Source organism: Catharus ustulatus, chromosome Z, assembly GCF_009819885.2.
Source record: "Catharus ustulatus isolate bCatUst1 chromosome Z, bCatUst1.pri.v2, whole genome shotgun sequence".
NCBI lineage: Eukaryota > Metazoa > Chordata > Aves > Passeriformes > Turdidae > Catharus > Catharus ustulatus.
The window spans coordinates 21,443,945-21,463,892 of NC_046262.2; the positions used below are offsets into that span (position 1 = coordinate 21,443,945).

The 19,948-nt window shown below is 40.2% G+C and overlaps 1 protein-coding gene across 7 annotated transcripts in view; it reads left to right on the top strand.

Moving 5' to 3' along the window:
* Positions 1–14,671: 14,671 nt before the first annotated feature.
* ERBIN (erbb2 interacting protein) overlaps positions 14,672–19,948 on the top strand; it is a 121,835-nt gene continuing 116,558 nt past the window's right edge. For 4 of the 7 annotated variants that reach the window (XM_033085444.2, XM_033085450.2, XM_033085449.2 and 1 more), the window contains exon 1: positions 15,237–15,447. The gene's annotated coding sequence lies outside the window, so the exon portion shown is untranslated. Of the gene's footprint in view, positions 14,714–14,816; positions 15,017–15,069; positions 15,089–15,236; positions 15,448–19,948 lie in introns of those variants that run through there. The other 3 variants (XM_033085446.2, XM_033085445.2, XM_033085447.2) reach the window with 3 other exon arrangements.

Sequence of the window (19,948 nt, forward strand, 5' to 3'; positions counted from 1 at the left end):
ACTTTTTTTCTGTCAGGAAGAGGAGTCCTTTCTCTGCTGTGCCGTGGGGTCCCTCCCACAGGCAAACAGTCTTCCCAAAATTGTTGTGGTGTGGGTCACAAGTCCACAGGATGCAGTCCTCTAGGCTGCTCTACTATGGAAACAAGGGCCCTCTATCTCTGGAAGCAGGGACCCTTTCTTTCTATTCACGTCTCCCACTAGGTCACAGCTTTCCCTGGCATCCACCTGCTCCAGTGCAGGGATCTCTGCATCCCCTGTGGACTTTGTGTTTTACAGGGGCACAGCCTGTTTCACCATTGTCCTCACCACTGCCTGCAGAGGAATCTTGGCTCTGATGCTTGGAGCACCCTCTCCCGTTCTTTATCCATTTGACCTTGGTGTCACCATGTTCTTTTCCCTCACATGTCCTCATTTCCCCCTCTTCTCCAATTAGAAGAAAAATTGCTGCTCATAGGTACCACTGCCAACAAGTTCTACCAATGCAAAGGCTCCTCCAGGATCTCTCAGAGCTGAGAAGTTGATCTCTAGGATCTGCTTTGGGCAGGCGCTCACTGTATTTTCACTGCTGTCCAGGTGGCCCTGCCATGGCAGTGGTGCTGTTTGAGGCCTGTCCCTGTGTGGGTGTCAGGATGGAGAAGCCGTGGCACTGGCGCTGTTCGAGGCCTGTCCATGTGCGGGTGTCAGGATGGAGAAGCCGTGGCACTGGCGCTGTTTGAGTCTGTCCCTGTGTGGGTGACAGGATGGAGAAGCCGTGGCACTGGCGCTGTTCGAGCCTGTCCCTGTGTGGGTGTCAGTCTGGAGAAGCTGTGGCACTGGTGCTGTTCGAAGCCTCTCTCCATATAGGTGTCAGGATGGAGAAGCCGTGGCACTGGCGCTGTTTGAGGCCTGTCCCTGTGTGGGTGCTGGGATGGAGAAGCTGTGGCAGTGGCGCTGTTCAAGGCCTGTCCCTGTGGGGGTGAGAGGATCGAGAAGCCCCTGGCTGCCCCTGCCCTGTGCCGCAGCACAGCTGGCTCGGGGCAGCCATGCAGGCAAGGCTCACCACTGGCCACACCAGGATGGTGCTGTCCATGGCGCCTCACCACCCCCGGGGAAAAAACTGCATGTGTGTTATTTTAATTTTCTTCTTAAATGTATCATCAGAGAGGCGTTAGCAGCCTCTCTAATTGGGCCAGCAGTGTGTCCATTTTCAGAGTTATCAGAGATTGGCTCTGCTAGACATGGTGGGAGCTTCTGGCAGCTTCTCACAGAAGCCACCTCTGTGTCCCCTCTTCACAGCCACCAAAAAAAGAGGCTGTGACAAATCAACACAAGTAATTAATTGCCTCTACTTCTTTCAGTATATCAATTAGCCCCCGTAACATCTGGATGATTAGCCTGTATTTAGCAGTCAAAATGCATGGCTCAAAAGATCTCTAAGCAAGTGGAATTATACTTTCAGTGGACTGTGCTTAGCCTTATTACGCTAAAAAAATCACATTCCTTCTCTCTTCCAGCCTAAAGAAAATCAGTGCCTTGCTATCTAAACATCCATTTTCAGTAAGAGATCTAAACAATACTCTCTTTTTTCAACTGGTAATAGGATTTATAGACTTATTCTTTATTGCATAGACACCTATTACAGTAATTCTTAATTTAGTTTGAGGTCTATGTCAACAGGAAATTCCCAGCACTAGCAGATGCTGCTGAGTCCCAGGATTCTCTGAAGCACTGTTTAAATGAGAAAACCCAACATACCTTTTCTGAAAAAAAAAAAGTAATGCTAGAAAACATAAGATAAAATAATTAAAATTTCATGCTGCATATATAAAACTTAGATTAATGTTAGCTTAAGGCATGTTGATTTTGAGTTTTCTGGTGGAAACTAATGTGATGTTCATAACAGGGCATTTATTTTGCAACTGAAAACATTTTTAACTGAGATTTTGTAAAATATGAGCATTTTCTAATGATTTTATGTTAGCCTATTCTATCACTTTTCCCATATGAAGCTATCTACGTTGAAGGTTTAGTTGCTTCTTAATGAATCTGCTGCTTTTAGAACTTTTTTCAAGAACATTCGTAAGAGAGAGAAATGTAGACTTACATCAAAAGTATGTCTTCAATCTTTGTTCTATTGTATTTACTGCCCTGACAACTTTTAAACTTCTGCCTTTGCCTCTTCCCCTGCGCTGTCAAACTGTTGCAGGGCACTACCTGTTTTCTATGGTCACATGACATGCATAAAAACTGTCTTTCACTTTTTGTAAAGTAACAGCCTATACTGTAGATAAACAGATCATTGACCTTATACACCAATGTCATTAGAAACACTGTATTTGTACAGTAATTTCACGATTACAAGCTGCACCAGTTTATAAGCCGCAGCTCCGGGTGTCAGCAACATTTAGCTCTTTGTCCGTATATGAGCCGCACCTGATTATAAGCTGCACTTTTGTTCGCAGCGAGGACCCGCATGCAACAAAGTTGCCAAGTAGTAACAGAGTCCTGGAATCATGGCGTTTACTGGCTCAGTTCGGGGCCAGGCGGGCTTGGCCTGCTTGGGGCTGCCGATGGGGCCAGGTGGCCCAGCTCGGTGCTGCCACTTGGCAGGGCCGCTGGGGGCCAGCCGCTGCTGCTGCTGCTGCCGGACTCGCTCACCCCGGCCCAGTGCTGCCGCACAGCGGCAGGCAGACACGGAGCCCCTCCGCTCCTGCGGCAGCAGGCAGAGACGGAGCCCGCCCGCTCTCGCGGCGCTGGTGGGAGGTGGGCATGGAGTTCCCCGCCTCCCCACTGGGCCGCAGAAGCTGGCAGGAGGGAGCCCCCACCTCCCCCCCTGCACTGCCTGCATGGAGCCCACCACCACCCGCCGTGCAACAGAGTAACCAATTTGTAACAATTACGTGATCCCAGGTTTTACTGGCAGGTGCTTGGCTCAGCACCCTGGCTGGCGCTTCAGGGGTCGGAAATTTCCAAACTTTTTTCATATATTAGCCTCTCCTGAGTGTAAGCCACATTTCCGGGGTGGGAGCAAAATTTTAGTCAAAATGGTGTGGCTTAAAATCGTGAAATTACTATATTCACGCTAATTTTTATTCTATTTATGGGTAAGAGGTCTGTCTTGTGTTTCTTTACTATGGGATATGCCATCTGGAAAATAACAATATGTATTCTAGAAAATAAAAAAATAAGGGGTTATAGTTTATAAGGACAAGTTATATTTAAGTGAAGTTAAATCAAGCTCATTTTATCGCCGTTGTGGTTATGTTATGTTATGTTATGTTAAGTTATGTTATGTTATGTTATGTTATGTTATGTTATGTTATGATGTTACTGAAATCTGAAATCTACACAAAAATACCTGGGTGTGGAAGAGAGAATATTACTCCCCAAACAGCATAAAGAATTCATTTTAACCTAGGTTTCTGCTGTGTAGATTGCCATCAATGGAAATGGAAAACCTAGTAGGCCACTGTAGACTGTTGCATGTAATTTTTAACTTCATTGTGACTTGTCCACTCTTTTACTATTTTTATCAGCAACGTTTAACAAGTAGTGGTTCATGTTAAAGCAGAGAATTAATTAAAGATGGATTTTACAATGATGTTGGCTATATAGCAGCCTTCTTCAAAAAGATGTTGTTCTCTAAAAATGGTCAGCTTAAATGTTTCTTAAAACACAAAACAGACAAAAGAAACCATAAACAAACAAAAACAAACAAAAAAATAGTATTTGTACAGTATTTTTTTTTGTTTAAAACACCTGGTCAAGGGATGCCTCTCTCTCTCTCTACGTATATATAAAATACTTTCTCTGTTTAAAATTTATGTGATTTAGACAGCAAAGATCATATGAACTGAAACTGAATATTTTATACTAATACTGAATATTCAGTAGTCAGTAAAGGAAAAGAAAAATTTTACAAAACATTCAAAATTACAAACATATACATATACTTACAAAATGTTTAACACTTCATTTATGTGAAAGGTTGCGAGTTACATAAAAAACCATTTGTGTGCAATATGATTCATTTGAATGCCTCAACATATTTAACACCTGACTAATTATTTTAAGCATTAGAAAGCAACTAAAATAATATCCCAATTTAATTTTTAAACCTGGGCACTGGGTGAATAGTATGTCTGAGTATATCTCATTAAGTACAAGCAAAATATCCTTAATTTAGATGGGACATGTTTGTTGCCCTGTCATACTGGTACAGTGGATTTTTCCTGGATCTGTGATGAGAATTATCAAGTGGGATAAATTAACAGAGTCCTAGGGCCTCCATTGTAGCTGTACTCTCTGTGAGTAACACATCCAGCTCACAGCAGAGGAAGTATTTAGGATCTTTCTTCCCCTAAAATAAATGGAATTAAATGCCAAAATACGCTTACTGGCTCTAGATTCTAGCCTTTTATTCAAAAGTCTCTAATTTATTTCAGTCTTTAATCCTCAAGTGGCTGTAAACAACCACATGGCTCTGGTAGCGCACTGCAAGGCCAAAAACAGAAAAGTACTGAAATCCAATTTAAATCTTTTGCCAGAAGTTTCAGAGAGCTGATTTTATGTATGTACTGATTTCATTAAGTGGAGTATGATATTTGTGTATATCTGCAGTATCCTTTCTGGAATGGCATGCTGGGCCAAAAGTGGGTATTTTGTCTACCTCTTCTATCCTCTCCTTACCCTTCCCTCCTCTCTATCCTTCCACTTACTAGTCTCCCTCTCCTTTGTAGTCATCTCCACCACTTAATGGTGAAGGCTTAATGACTTTTCCCACTCCTTTGGTTGTCTTCACCTCATTTTCCATCACAATATCACTTCTGCTCTTCAATAAAGCCATAGGAAAAAAAGGCAAGTTAACCTGAAGAGAGAGACGAATGATGAAGGGGTGGTGTGATTAGTGCACTGTGATAAGAAAACAGGGACCTGGTGGCTTTATGTCTAACATGGTGTTCATCCCAGTTGCATATCCCTGCTTATTCTGCAGAATGGGACTGCCCATGTTTTCCCAGACATATGTGACTATACAGATTTTGAAAATTAGTTCACCTCCTTTCATTTCCTTTTTCAGCTTCTCTCTTCTCCCAAGATCCAGATCACTGAATATCCTTCTGTTCTACTTGATAATATTTATTTTCATTTATATCCTTCATTTCTTCACAGTTGTACATCAGCTTGAGAGTACTAACTGCTTGCATCCATTTCCTCTGTAGTGACCAACCGGTATTATTTCCAATTAGTATTCCTCATGTTTCTCAATGTCAGCTTTTCCCTACACTGTAGCATTCTTAGTAGAGTCTGTGCTTATATTTCTTTCCTAAAGGATCACTCCTACAGTTTTCAGAGTGCTAATTATTTCATTACAAATACCTAGCATCTGCATTTCCAGAAGCCTGTATCCACAAGCTTCACAAATGAAATTTGCCAGGACTTTCATCTGCTTCACGCACAAGAAAATAAAACAACTGTTGAGACACTTGCATGATATTTAGATGTGGTTAAACTGGCCTCTTCTCCAGTCATTCCACAGTGGTCTGCTGGAACTGATTCATCTATTCCCAAGGCAGCACTCTTCTTCACTGGAGACTGAAACACCTCTGTTTATCACTCGGCTTTTCACCGTTCAAAGGCTGGTCATTCTCTAAATGACATCTGAACTACTTACTCAGCCCCAGGACGGTCTTCAGTATTCATTAGCAGCTGATCAATCTCCTTTTTATTGCAGTCCCATAAATAGAGAGAGAGAATGTAGCACTGATACAGCACTGGCTCTGGGTGATTTCCCTCTTCATGCAATCATTATGGAAAGAAAGGATTCATAGGACATTTTCTATATGTAGTGGAACAGAAGCAGTCTAATCTTCTCTGGAAGCACAGTCACTGCTTTCAATGTTAGAATAAAGGACAAGACAGCTATACAATAATAATTTTGGCATCTTGAATTCAGTTTTTATTCCCCTAAGAAATGCTCTCTATCCAGTAAAGCTTGGTTATTTAAAATTCTGGTAGCTAACAGCGCTTCTTCTTTTATTGGTGAGGGATGATGGCAGAGAACTTTGACGTGTTTGCTGCACTACTGAGATTTTCAGGACTCTTCCCTTCTACGATCAAGCAGTAGAGAGAGAGAGGAGGAAGGAGAAAATGTGTATGGTGGGGGAGGTCTTCAAGGGAAAGAAAAAAGTGTTTTTCACTGAATATCTGAGAGTGACTAAACTTGCATTTGCTGACACACCATTTTTTTAACTAGCTCCTGAAACTCCTCGTATAATCACTGTTTGAAATGTACAAATGAAGTCAACTGAACTGAGCAGTTAGGGAAAGAAGAGATCTGCAGAGTACAGCTGGTTGTTAGGAGCAGAGGAGTTTTAAATGCCTACAAGTAACACTGCAAGTGATTCTCCTTCACCTGCTACCTCTTCCATAGCTTTTCACATTAATGGCATATTAACCAGGCAAAACAAGGAGATTTACTGGCTGATGTTCCCTTCTCAGGATTGCCAGCGCAAGTAGTCCATAAGGTGGGCAAACTGAACCCCTGTTCTGCTCCCGTAAGATGTATCCAGCCAAGACATTTAGGCACTCAGACAAACTGGTCCTGGATTTTATCTGAGCCTTGTTGACAACATCATGTGTCAGCTTTGGAGTCCTCACTGTGTACACTAGCATCAGCACTGTCTACAGCAAACTGACTTTGGTACATCTTTCCTTGACAAAACTCAGTCAGGCTTCTCCTAATACATGTAAGTATAAGCAGGATTGCTAGTAATCTATTTTTGTTCTCTAGAACTGGATTATGATATTTTATTTTGGATGGAAATAGAGCAGCAGAACAAGTGCCATGAGCTGTCTATAGCAGCCAGATATTGTGGCCACCCATTCAACAAGGTCTAAGCTCCTTCCTCTGTATGAGGGGGCTGTTTGTTGTGAGAGTCTGTAAATGCTGTCTGAAGCTCTGTGATTGATTTCTGCTGAACACGGAGATGAAAATGGCTTGCTGTGCTGTGTTATGAGCCTCCAATACTGTAGTGAGGAAGTAAAGTTCAGGGGCAAGTAGGGCCTTTCTTAGCTTCCTAATCACTCCAGCATATTCTCAGCTTTGCAAAAGCAGGAAGGCAGTAGCTCAGAAACACATTATGGGTAGTTCATTTAATAAGTGTCGGAAGGATATGTAGGTTTTAGCATATCTCAAAAGTGACTACATACTAAGACCGTGTCACATGGAATTAATGTGTTTCAATGTACACAGAGTTAGTGTACTTTTCTGATTCAGTGTAAACAAGCCCTAAGGTAATGTATCTAGAGACAGGGCTAGCACCTTATTTCTATTAGCAATCAGTGAAGGCAATAAGCTTGCTCCTATGAAAAACATCTCTGCATTTGAAAAAGCAGATCCTTATATTTTAAATCTCTGTGACAGCAGCATTCATGTTAAATTACCTGACTTTCTGGTACATCACTTACTTTTCCTAGACATATGTGTGATTCACATAGCTTTTGTCTCTATATATTTTAATTGACATTTATCATCTTAAAGTGAAAGAGGAATTAAATCTATGCTATAAGCATTTCACACTGTAAGGGTGAATGCTTTCACTTCAATATTTGTGCATATAAATATACTTACATATATGTACACGACACATTGATACATATACATATACATATACATATACATATACATATACATATACATATATATATACATTTCATATAATATTTCAGATTTAGGCTTTTGTGGATCAATTATGTGTGTGTATGTATATATATATATATACACAAAACTCTTATTTGTTTCATGATTATATTAACACATAAAGACCTGGCTGAACTAGAGGCAAAATAGCTTATATAGTAAAAATAGATATGTGATGGAAAAGAACACAACCATACCCTGGCAATTTCCTGTTTCTTCAGAGTATGAGAAGAAAATGTCTGCATAGTTTTAAAATGCTGAACAGCCTGACAAGAACACTGCCATTTACATTTGAGTGTCTTAAAAAGCTATTCATAAAGCTATTCATAAAGCTATTCATAAACTTGGAAGTTTATGAATATTCACATCTTAAAGGATTTCTCTCCTAAAGGTCTCTTGGTTGTGCAGGCACTTAATTCAAGATGGTTTCTGTCAAAGATAAAGAAAGTACTTGAAACCAGATCAATTGTTTCTCTCATTTAATACAATATTGATACACTTAAATCGGTGGTTATCAGATGAAGGTGCCACTGCTCATAAAGAACTATGGAAATCAATAGGAGAGAGCAACCAAAGCTTGAAAATATTTTAAAATGTATCCATCATACCAGTAATGGCATGGTATTCATGAACTACTCATGAAGGTATTTTAAAGAACTGTGCCACTAAACTGCCTTGCAAGGAGCAGGCCTTGCATTTGAATTAACCTCCCAAATACCACCTATCATTCTAATAATGCCCGCATTGATAAAATATTCCTGCCTATTGTGTAATATTCAATGCTGGCATATATACAAAAAATTGTTAGATAATTACAGCATTGACATTTCCTTGAAGACTTCTCTTTCCCATATCTCTTTTTAAACAAGGATTAAACTCACAATCCAAAGCAGACAAACCCCATATGTTTGTTACATAACAAACACTCATTAGAATGAAACCTTGCTGGCAGAGCCAAAGCAAGCTTCATGAATACTGACATGTTTAACATAATTTATATCAGTGACCAAAAGAATTAAATTCCATGGGTTTTCTTCATCCTCTTTAAAATGGTTTTATTATACTAAATATTACATGTCCTCGTGAGAATTATATGCATGGAACTCATCAACTGTTATTCACTTACAATGAACTGACACAGACAACAGGTCACAGACAAAACACAGCTTAGGGTAGGAGAATTATTTCATTAAAAAGTAGTCCATCTCTTGTACAGAGCAGTGATTAACAAGGGACCTCCAAGTGAAGTTTAAAAAATAATCTTGGGAACGACATTCTTAATGAGGACAGAAGCAACATTTTAAAAGCTGATAGTTTTCTTGCTGACTCATCCTCTGTACATTCATGTTAGCAGCTGTTTTCTCACTGGTGGCTTAATTGATTAAAATAATTTTATTGTACTAAAACCAATACATACCAGTTATATTTAGTTTGGGTTTTCCTCCTCAGTTCTCATTGAAGTAAAAAACTTTGTTTTCTCCATTTCCCTCAGTTGATCTAATTAAAGGTATCACCTTTTCTACAAACCTTGTCTAATTTATATCCCACAGTGTCAAAATTCATTGAAGGTGTCTCTCACCTGAGCTGTCTGTCTGTTTAATCTGAATGTATGCTGTTTAACCACCACAGTTAGAAATATATTCATGGAAATAGGTTTAGTTAATGCTGTCATGATACTCAAATGTAAACTCTACTATGTAAACATTGCTAACAGCATGGTTAATCAGAAGCTATACATTTTCACTTCAGTTTAAGAAAGTAAAATATTTTAAATACTTTTTCTAGAAATAGAAATAATTACATCTCTAGACTAAAGTGCACATCTCAAAGTACGTGGTAAAGCCAGGTTCTCTTTCACTCAATGCTTATTTGCAGGAATAGAAATTAGTTAATAAACAACTTTTTCACTTTTGTGGCCTGGAAAGTCACTGTTTCCGTACTGATGCGGAAAAATGCAGTAGAATATACCTGCCATGTAAGGATGTACAAAAGTATACTTTGATGGAGGAAAACAGTAGATGAAACCTGTGAATTAAAGCATAAAAAACTATTGTTTATATCTACCATGCCTTAGAACATAAGACAGATATAACTGAAAAAATACCTATTTTAGATTTAAAAAATTCAACCATTCTTGTCAAAGGAAAATTTAAAATACCTATAATGTTTCTACAAGATTTTCAGTGATACTAGTGATAAAATGCAATTTTTAGTATTTTGTTTGTTCAAAATATTAAAGGGAAAACACTTTAAAGAGGAGAACATTTCAGCACTTAGAACTATGTCATTGGCATTGACTGTGTGAGGAGAAAAAAGACAAAACATAAGTAAAATGGAGTACTGAAGACTTCATAAAGAAAAGAAATGGGGAAGATAAAATTATTCTTTTTTAATTGAACTTAACATTTAATTTCCTATGTAATGAAAGAAATCTGCAATTCCTCTAACAGATTCTGAAAAAAAGTAATTATTTTCCCCAAAATAAAACAATCTTTTATCATTTACCATATTTTGCAGATGAAGAACAATCAAAAGGATTTTTAAACTCCCCTGTAAATGTTCCATAGTGGCTTTTCTAGAAATCAAAAACTCTTTTTTTAAGGTACAAGCTGTCAATTTAGCTGGCCTAGAGACAGGATACTTCATCTCACTGGACTGTTTGCATCTCCTTGCTTCAAAAGAATTTATCTTGTGATTTTAAATATGGTAGTCCATAAGAAGTTAAATTTGAAATATTGAACCAACACTGAAACCAAGAATTCACACCAAGAATTAGCGTTTATTTTTACATGACTGACATTATTCACAGAAGAAGTCAAGGGAAAGGTAAAAGATTTATGTGTGCATACATACAACATTGCTGCTAAAAACTACTACGAGATTTGTATTATCAGCATTAGCATCTTCAAAGAAAAATTAATTGTCAAAAGAGAGGTAAGCCATAAAAATAAATGCAATTCATCCTACAATTAGAGAAGTCTGGTTTTATTTAATGATTGTGTGATGATGAGTCCTATAGCACTAGCATAAACAGATTTTCTGTGGAAAGGTATTCCAGATCTGACTAGAAGTTGGTACAGCATTCTTTTAGGATTTCTATTTGGACATAAACATCCTCAAAAGCATTAATCATCACCCTTCTAGGATCCAGGAATTTAGCAAAGGCAGTCCAAAACTACCATTGGTGCTTAAGCAATATACTGAGCACATGGCTTATTTTACGCAACTTTGCATTCGGCTCTTTCTGCCAGCTTCATGTGTAACTCTTTGTCTTAACCTAGTCAGCAAAGGATTTTTGGTTATCATGTCAGTGTCCTCACACAGTCGGGCTTCATTTCATTCCTTTGTCTTTGTTCTCACCAGCACAAGATTCATGTGGTGGCATCAGATCCTTAGGCTAAGAGGCTGCAGCATAGCTTAAGATCAGACTGTCCAGGAGCAAAGCAGTCTGAGTAAGGCAAGAGTAAAAGTACCTAAACACCACCTTTTTGTCTTTTCTCCTCCGTATGAAATGCTCCTCCACGTCCCAAGTGTTCCTCAGAATTCACCAGCTCTCCCAGCTAACTAAAGAACATAAATACAATAAAATAGTCACAATAAAATGGTTAAAAATAACTCTAAAACATTCCTAACCATTTCTAGAGCATAGTATATAAAAAACAGGTTGTGATGTTACCAAGGTTTTCTATTGGTACTTGCATAATATTACAAAACTTAGTCACACAATACCTTTACACTCATCACTTCAATTTTATTACATGAGCAACAAAGCAATCAAATACAGAGAAAACTTATTTGTATGGTGAATTTAGCCAGTGTATATTTGGGATTGTATTGAAGTTAGACTGAACAGAGGTTATTTACTTATCTTCTCTTTAAATATAGTAGATACACATTATGCATTTAGAAGTTATAGCAACACACTTCTAAGACTTAATTGCCACTGAATTATACCAGTTTTGTGTTAATTTCACCAGCATAAATGTGGTGTAATCCAGTCATGAACCACATAAATTCAGGAAATGTTACAGTAACACATGTTGGCAAATTTAAATTATGGGATAGTTAAAATAAACTGCAATATATACTTGTTAAAGAAAAAAATTACTTATTGCCTCTTTGTGTCTTTTAGGTGGTTATTACTTCCACTAATTATTATTTAATATTTATATTGCAATCATGCCCAGAAGTCCCACTTCAAATCAATTTGAAATCCACCGTTCAAGTCACTACCTGAGCATTTAATAAGCAGAAGTGCTTACCCTAGAGGCCTTTCAATCAATTTCCTGGAAAAGTGGATACATGCAATCATAATGAACAACAGTATTAAGAATAGGGAAAAGCTGCAATTAAACCCTGTTACTCCGAAGAAACTATGTAGTAATTGTCCAGACCACTTAACTTCTGAAGGAGACAAACATTCAGGTGACTGTTTCACCAAACCTTCGTTCAATTTTAGCTGCATGTTGTTGCAGCATTTATTAGTGCTTCTGTTCAAATATAAAAATAGGAATTAAAATGAAAGGAGTTTGGGCTTGATGTCTACCATGAAAGTGTGTATAAAGGATTTGTTTAAACATTCAGTGGGATCAGATGCATAGTGTCACTTGAGAGACTCATTATGTAACTCTATATTTTGTACTTTGTGCACTTAATCTGTAATTATTTGGTAACTGGGATACCAACTCTGGGAATTAATATTGCTGGGGACTCTGCTGGAGCTGTAATCTAAATACTGTCTTGATATTTATAGCACTTTTAGATCCCTAGGATAGCTCCTGGTATTTTCTTAATTTGTATAGATAGTTACATCTTGTCTGTGCAAAATGTAGTTGTGCTCCAGCTAGCTACAGTTTCAGCAGATTTTGGCTAGGCTTTTATTTTTTATAAAATATAACACATAGTTTTGGCTAAAACTGTAAGTGAAACAACATCTTACATTGCAACTAATGTTAACAACTATGTGAGATTCACCATCTGGGCAACATCTACTATAAATTCTCACACCCATCTATTACTCTGCTGCATTAATAAATGCATTGGGCAATTTGCAGTAAACATTTCCAAAGAATATTTTCATTCTCATTAAAAAAGTTATGATAATTCACATTAAAAAGTGCCTTGAAGAGTTCAGGATGGAGAGCATCAGTTGCAGAGAGCTATTCACATTTATTATGATAAAGGTATGTTATTTGGTATTTGACATTAGTGATCACTCATTTGCAAGAGATTAAAAAAAAACAGTAATTTTGTTATAGCCCCAGTGTAGGGCACCAGTGCACTGTAGTGAGAAATTCTGAATCTGTTGTCAGTGGGGGTAAAGGTCTCTTGCTTGGCTTTAGTCCAAAGATGACTCATTTGAAGAAAATGGCTTTTCTGAACAAGAAGAAATAGAAGTGATTTAATGTTTAGGGAAATATCTGTATATACACATACAATTCTCTTTTTTATAAACTCTGATGACTAAATTTTATTTAGTTTAATTACTTAAATTTAGGCATAGATGTAGTTCCTGAAGTAGGGCTGTATGCTCCGTGAAGATGGAGAAAACTAAAGAAGCAGTAAGTGAATATTATTATCCCAGAAGAAATGGATGCTTATTTTCTGTACCTGGATACTAGCTGGATACTTGAACATACGATTCCCACATACAGGCAAGAAGTTTAAAATAAATAACAGTGTTGTTAAACACAGTGGACTTTTACAAAAATGTGATCATCTCTATGTTTTGTTGCTAAAGATTAATCCGTTTCTGCAAAGCCCTCTAAGAAACTAGATGAAGCAAACAATTATCCTGAGCAGGAAATATCAATTTGAGTCACTTTCAAGGGACTGGTAGAGGTGTAAGGTCCAATGGTTCTTATAACATAGCATTTCACCAATTTCTCAGTAAACAGATTGTCATTATAAAACGCTATTCCATCTTATTTGGTGGCAGTCCCAGTAGAGTAGCCAGGGATTAAATTAGCGTGAAAACAAAACTACCTCTGTCCTTAGACTTGGTCTCTGCTGAGCACAATTAAGGAGCATAAGGTGAGCAGCATGTATAAATCCACCCTGCTGTCAGCTTCATGTGCTGTATTGTGGCTGAGCAGAACTCCAGGCTCCAGGACTGTTAAAATGGCATATTGCATACACAATAGGTTGTCAAATACCCATTTCAAACAATCCAGGAAATTAAACAGAAACTCACTTGTTTCTGTTTGGGTCACAACTGTACTACTGCAATCCAAACCACACCAAACCAAACCAAAGCCGTGCGACCTATGCACTGTCTGCTTTTCAAACATGTATTTGTACATGACTCTGTCAGTCAACATGAATTTTCAGTAACATTGTATTGCACTGACAGTGTTGAAATACTTGGAAGAGAAAGTACAGCAGTGTTCCAGGGTTTACGTGAAACATTGTGACAATATGTGCGGCATTATTTTAATTGCTGTTGTTTACATCCAAGTTCAATGTAGCATACCCAAACTAAAGCGGGGGTGGAGGGTGCCAGTTTTTCCCTTGGGTGTGTTCGTTCCCTCAGACCCTCAGTAACTCCGAGTCAGGCAGCACAAGGTGCGGGAGCAGGGGTGGGATGGCCAGCAAGGCTGATGGCGTCAGCCGGCGCCTCAGCTCTTGCTATAGAGGGTGTGCAACCATTAAATTAGGAAGCTGAGCTGTTAACGAGGAAACTTCTATCATTCAGGACTGAATTTGCCTGCGCGCCTGACGCTCGCCAGCAGAAAACAAATTAGGATAGGCCACGCCGGGCAGCAGCGGGAGGAGCCATTTCGCGGCGGCGACACACAGCCCCCGCCCTGCGCCCCCCGCCACACCTCGGCTCGCCCCGTTCCTGCACAGCCCGCCCCCGCCGGGCCCCATTGGCCGCAGCGCCCGTCCCTCACGGCCTTCCCTCCGCTCGGCCCCCCGCCCGCTGCTGTCCGCCCGTCCCTCCTCCCGCCCGGCACAGCCAGTGCGGGCGCGCCCGCCGCGCCTGCCTGCTCCTGCTGCCTCCTGATCCCGCTCCCGTCCGCCCGCCTCCGCCAGGTCTCGGCCCGGGCCCTGCTCCCGCTCCGCCCCCCGTGCCGCTGCAGTGCCTCCCCCGCCTGGCCAGTGGTGCGCGGCGCCGGCAGCAGCAGGGGCGCGGCGGCTTCGCCCGCGGCCACCTCCCCTTCCCCCCGCCGCGTGTCTGCCCGGGGCGTTCTTTCCCCCTCCCCACAGCTCCGCCGCCTCCCCGGGCCCCCCCGCTGCCGAGGCCGGGGAGGGGGGCGGGAGGCTGAAGCCGCGGGAGAAGGGGGAAGTGTGCGAGAGGAGGCGGGGAGCGAGGGCGGCGGCGGCGGCGGCGGGCAGGTGAGGCAGACGGCCGTCCCGCTTCCCTTCAGCCGTCGGCGGCGGTGGCCTCGCTCGGGCAGCGCGACCCCGGTGCGGAGCCAGGGGGTAGCGGCGGTGCCCGTCGCGCCCAGGGTGCGGGCGGGCCGGTCCAGGCCGGGCCGCGCTGGGTGGTGGGGGGCGCTGCGGTGTCGCCGCCGGGCGGGGCCGGCGCGACGCGGGGCCGCCCGGGGGGCAGACCCCGGCGGGGGCCGGGAGGAGCCCGGCTGCTCTGGTGCCCTCTTCGTGCATACGAACTCCCCCGTTCTCTGCGAAAGCTGCTAACGTTGCTTGTCCTTCTTCCACCGTCTCTGCTCTCTTCCTCCCTGAAGAAGAAAACTCGATTGGATTTAACTTGAGGTCGGAAGAAACTCCTGCGTGCTGGATCTGTTTTAGGCGCCCCGACAGCTAAGGTAAATAGGGAAGGCTTGGGATCAACAGCAACAAAAACAACAGAAAAATCCTTCCTCTGGGAAAGGGGGTGGAGAAAAAAGCAAGGAGTTCAGGCTTCGTTTTATATCCTGTTTTTGGCCTTTATATTTTGTCTCTGTTTTCCGCCTTGGCCTGCACGGTTCAGCTGCTTATTGTGTTTCTCCCTGTCTTGCCTGAACGTGTGAACGGAGGCGCTGGTTTCATGGAGGCAGGGAAAGAGTCTGTGAGACCGAAAGTTTTTAATCTCATCGGACACAGAAGTTTCTTTGTTCGGTCCGAGAAGGCACTGAGCTGAAGCTGCTCGACTGCGTAACTGCTGCTTCAGCTCCCTCCCTTACAAAATGTTTGGTAACCCTGCGAGTACAATTAACTTACCGGGAAATGAGAAAGTCATGAAGGAAGTGATATCTTTTGTACAATCGAAAGATCTTGAGGCTTCGTGCTTCGGGATTTCTGTTAAGTTTCTTTATAAAAATATGCCCTCCTGTTAATCTCTAAATGTCGCAGTTTTTCCACCTTCGATTGTTGCAGTCACCCGTTTTCTTCCCCTTTACCCTCTCTGTTCTCAAAGCGACGAGTCGGACTGCTTGTTTTTCAGTTTGTACAGCGGAGGTCCGTCCTGCATTTTGATCCTTGCGAAGTTCATCTTAAGAACGTTCATTAAAACAAAATACAGGACAAAAACAAAGCAGATAGCTAGTTGCCTGACTTGTTTGAAGTGCATGCTATTGAAGCTATTAATGTAGCTTTGTTTGGTTTTGGTTTTGTTGACCACTTTCCCCTTTCTAAATTTTGAAAGAACTTCTTTTTGAAGCTGTTGTAAGGGAAACTAAATGTGAAGTTTTGGTGTGAGATTTTGTATCTCACGTGCTTGTTATGCCAAGTAACTAGATGTATGTTTATTTCACATGCGTCAAAGGCACAATTATAGGTTAGTCCTTTTGTGAAGGCAAGGAGTTTCTCATATTGTGAATGTTCAGAATGAGGCAGAAGCCATAGCTCTGGAATGTTTGTTCCTATTTGTCAAGCTCAGAAGCAACATGTTGGTCAGGTAGTATGTGTATGCTTTGGTCTTGCCAGTGTCTGACTTGTGTTGGTATTTGGGAGTCTTGGACAAAATAATTTCTGTGCAAAATTTTTAACACTCCTGTGTAGGTGGTTCTTTAACATCATGGAGTAATTTAGTGCTTTAAGAAAAAATAATCCAATTCCATCCGTTTAATATACTGTAAGGAAAAATGTTTACATATAAATGCCTAAAGTGGGTGCAGTGGCTGATAACAAATAAATTGCAGTTTATAGACTTACCTTTCCAGGGAGCAGTAAGGGTTATTCTTAGGCATTAGAAAGATCTGGACAAAGTAAATGGCAGTGAACTTTGCTTTCCTTACGTGGCTGATGCTTGGCAGAAAGTCTGAATAGAGTAATCCTTTTACAAAGAACCATCCCTTTCCACAGCAGTGTTTCAGTCCCAATAATGACTTGAGATTCTTGAGGGGAGAATGAGGAGTTGTAGCCGTGCATGACAAATTTAGTTGTAAACCAGTATGTTCATAATCAAGGCAATTTTGTGTCGTTTCAGACCTTTTGTGTTTCTCATCATGCACTTGATATTTTTCAATGCCATGTAGAAGAATAGTTCCTTGTAGTGGAGGCACAACTTTTTACGCTAGTGTTTTGTCGCCATGGTAGCTATGGATAAGGCTCTTTTTAATGATGAAAGTGTAATTCAATACTTCTTACAGCTCATGATTGGATCATTGAATACCATTCATGTCATTAACATAGTTTGGGAGTAACATGAAGGGTTGTATTCTTTCTTGAGATCAATGATCTCAACTAAAAATCAGTCTGACATTGATATTCTAATTATGAACAAAATTATTTAACCTTACTCATGGTATCTCATGTGCTTGAACCACATGAGATAAACACTTTATAACTATGTGTTGATGGCTTGGGGAAATGTTCTTTTGACCTGGCTGGCTCTTTCTCATGAATTGAATTAAACTCGAGTAAACATCGCTAATTTTAAGGAGGTAGCTTGCAATCAAAGAACTAGAAGTTGCAGTATATGGCATACTATGAAATGTGATTATCATTAAGATGATTATTATATTAGTAAAATATTAATAGATCTGACTTATGCATAAGCTGCACAGTAGATAATGCTTAGTATCAACATAAAGCTCTGTATGGTATCAGTTTGCACATCATGTTCATATTGAGTGGATGAGGGGGCTCTGTGGAGAAAATATTAATGATTGATAGTTTCTTAGCGTATTAAGCTGATGGTCTCAGAAAACAGTGTTATGATTTGTTCTCGGTGGAATTTGTTGGGAGTCTGTAGTTCCAGATATTAAGAGACATGCTTGGAAGATCAAAGCTAAGGAAAGGCGTGCACATGTGTAACATACATTATATCTCACATGTTAGCAGTAGGTTCTAGAAATAGAAGGGGATGGGAGAAAATTCCTCAACTTGGCTTTCCTCTAGGGCTGTAATGAATCACTGTCTGTCTGCTCTGTGTTCTTGTTTTGTTTTTGTCCTTCCTGCTCCTAAGCAAAAAGGAAAATCTTTGAGAAAATGTTTTGTAAAGATCAAATAGTTGATATGTCATATCCTTCAGCAGATTCTCCCTATAGAATGACCTGATCTGCTGAAGAAGTCCCTGACATTTAATCCACCTTGAGGAATTAGAAATGTAACCTTTTCCAAATGAGTTACTAGTTGAGTTCACAGGAGAGTTACTCATAGGGATATGAAAATAGTAGACAGTATTCCTATGTGAGCATGCAAATGTTCACAATGACATTTGAAATACATAATTAAATGAAGATTATCTGAAAAATGAAGATTTATAAGCATTGCTATTTTATCTGTAAGTACAAAAATGTGTCAAAGGACACTTTTCATATCACAATGAAAACATTGAAGATAGTTTGAATAGTAAATAGTCTGTATTTAACTATGGATATGGGAATTTCTGGGGGATTTTTTTTTTGTTGTAAAGAAGTTACTTCACTAAAATACGGCTTTCATGTTGAACTAAGAATACAGTGTTTGGGTGTTGAGTCAAATCTTAAAAATGTCAGATTTCAAAGAAATGATGCTGATTTAGGAGAGATTTATGCATCTCCCATCTAATTAAAATGGAAAAATTTGTTATACTGGAATCAGTAGTATTTTTCTTATATAGTAATCTCAGGATAATTGGGCTTTTTCTGCTGCCTTATCTTCATTGTTGCCAGATGAAAAATTGTTTGCACCTGGTGGGCTAATACAATGCTTATTCTTCAAAAACCACTGGCCTATGAACTGCACAATGCTTATTCTTAAGAAGAACTGGAAAGCAACCAGCTCTGTTGTGCCAACTTTTACCAGTTCCCAAGCAGTCATCTATGACTTTGGGGTTACTGACCACCAGGAACCACCAGAGAGCCCCCAGGACAGAAGAATGCATGCAGAAAGGGAAGGGAAAATGTTAATGGTTTTGGGAAAATGATTATCATATGTATTTTTATTCCAGGAAATCAATGAGTATGTATATAAAATATGGTATATAAACAGGAGCTTTTTCTGTACTCAGCATGCATGGTATTTTGAAGGAGATATTCTCTCATGCATCCACCTCATAAAGAATGCCTGCTTCTTAATGCTACATTGGTGGTAAGGAGTTTTTATTTTTACTAATTTTTGGTAACAGTTTTGGTGACCCAGATGGGGACCTAGTCCTGAATTGCAATGGATCCAAAGGAACATCGTTAGTCACCAGTTCCTTTTAGATGCTTGTTTCTCTGATGCTTACATTTCAGTACAGGTGTTTGAATTATTATTCTTTTTACTTTCCATAAAGAGGATATGCAGGAGCATGATATTTCAACACTAGGTTGCAATTCCACCGTCAAAAATACATTGTAACGTCACATAATTGAGAACCTCTTCTTCTTCCTTTGGTCTAAATAAAACCAAACTGAAGTGTACTTACATTGGAGAACATCAGCATTGCAGCTGTCCTGCCTAGGGTAAAAAGTTAGATGTTTAAAAGTAGAAGTATAAGTTAAAAAGTAGTTTAGTTTATTTCTTTCTTGGGACAAATTTGTAGATACTAAGCTATCACTATGCATAGGAACAAACAGCGACAATTAAGCAGAGTCTGAGGACAAGCTGAACAATCTTGGCTGCTGTGGGCGTCCTGGTACTTGATGTCAGTAGGTGACTGAGCCTTATTACATACGATGGTTTGTGTAGATTGGGGTATAATTGTCTTACCATGAGCTCATAGTGCTCAAGGGGCTGCTTTTGCTCTCGGTTCTGGGGCCAGCTTTAGGAATGAAAGAAACTCAGAGGTGGCTTGAAGTATTAGTTGAAGTGAAACAGTTATCATTTAAGTATTAATTTAGAATGGGTGGTATTTTCCTGTGAAGTGGCCAGGACTCTGTTCTTCTTGCTGGGAAAGGCTCCAAACCTAATAAATGAATC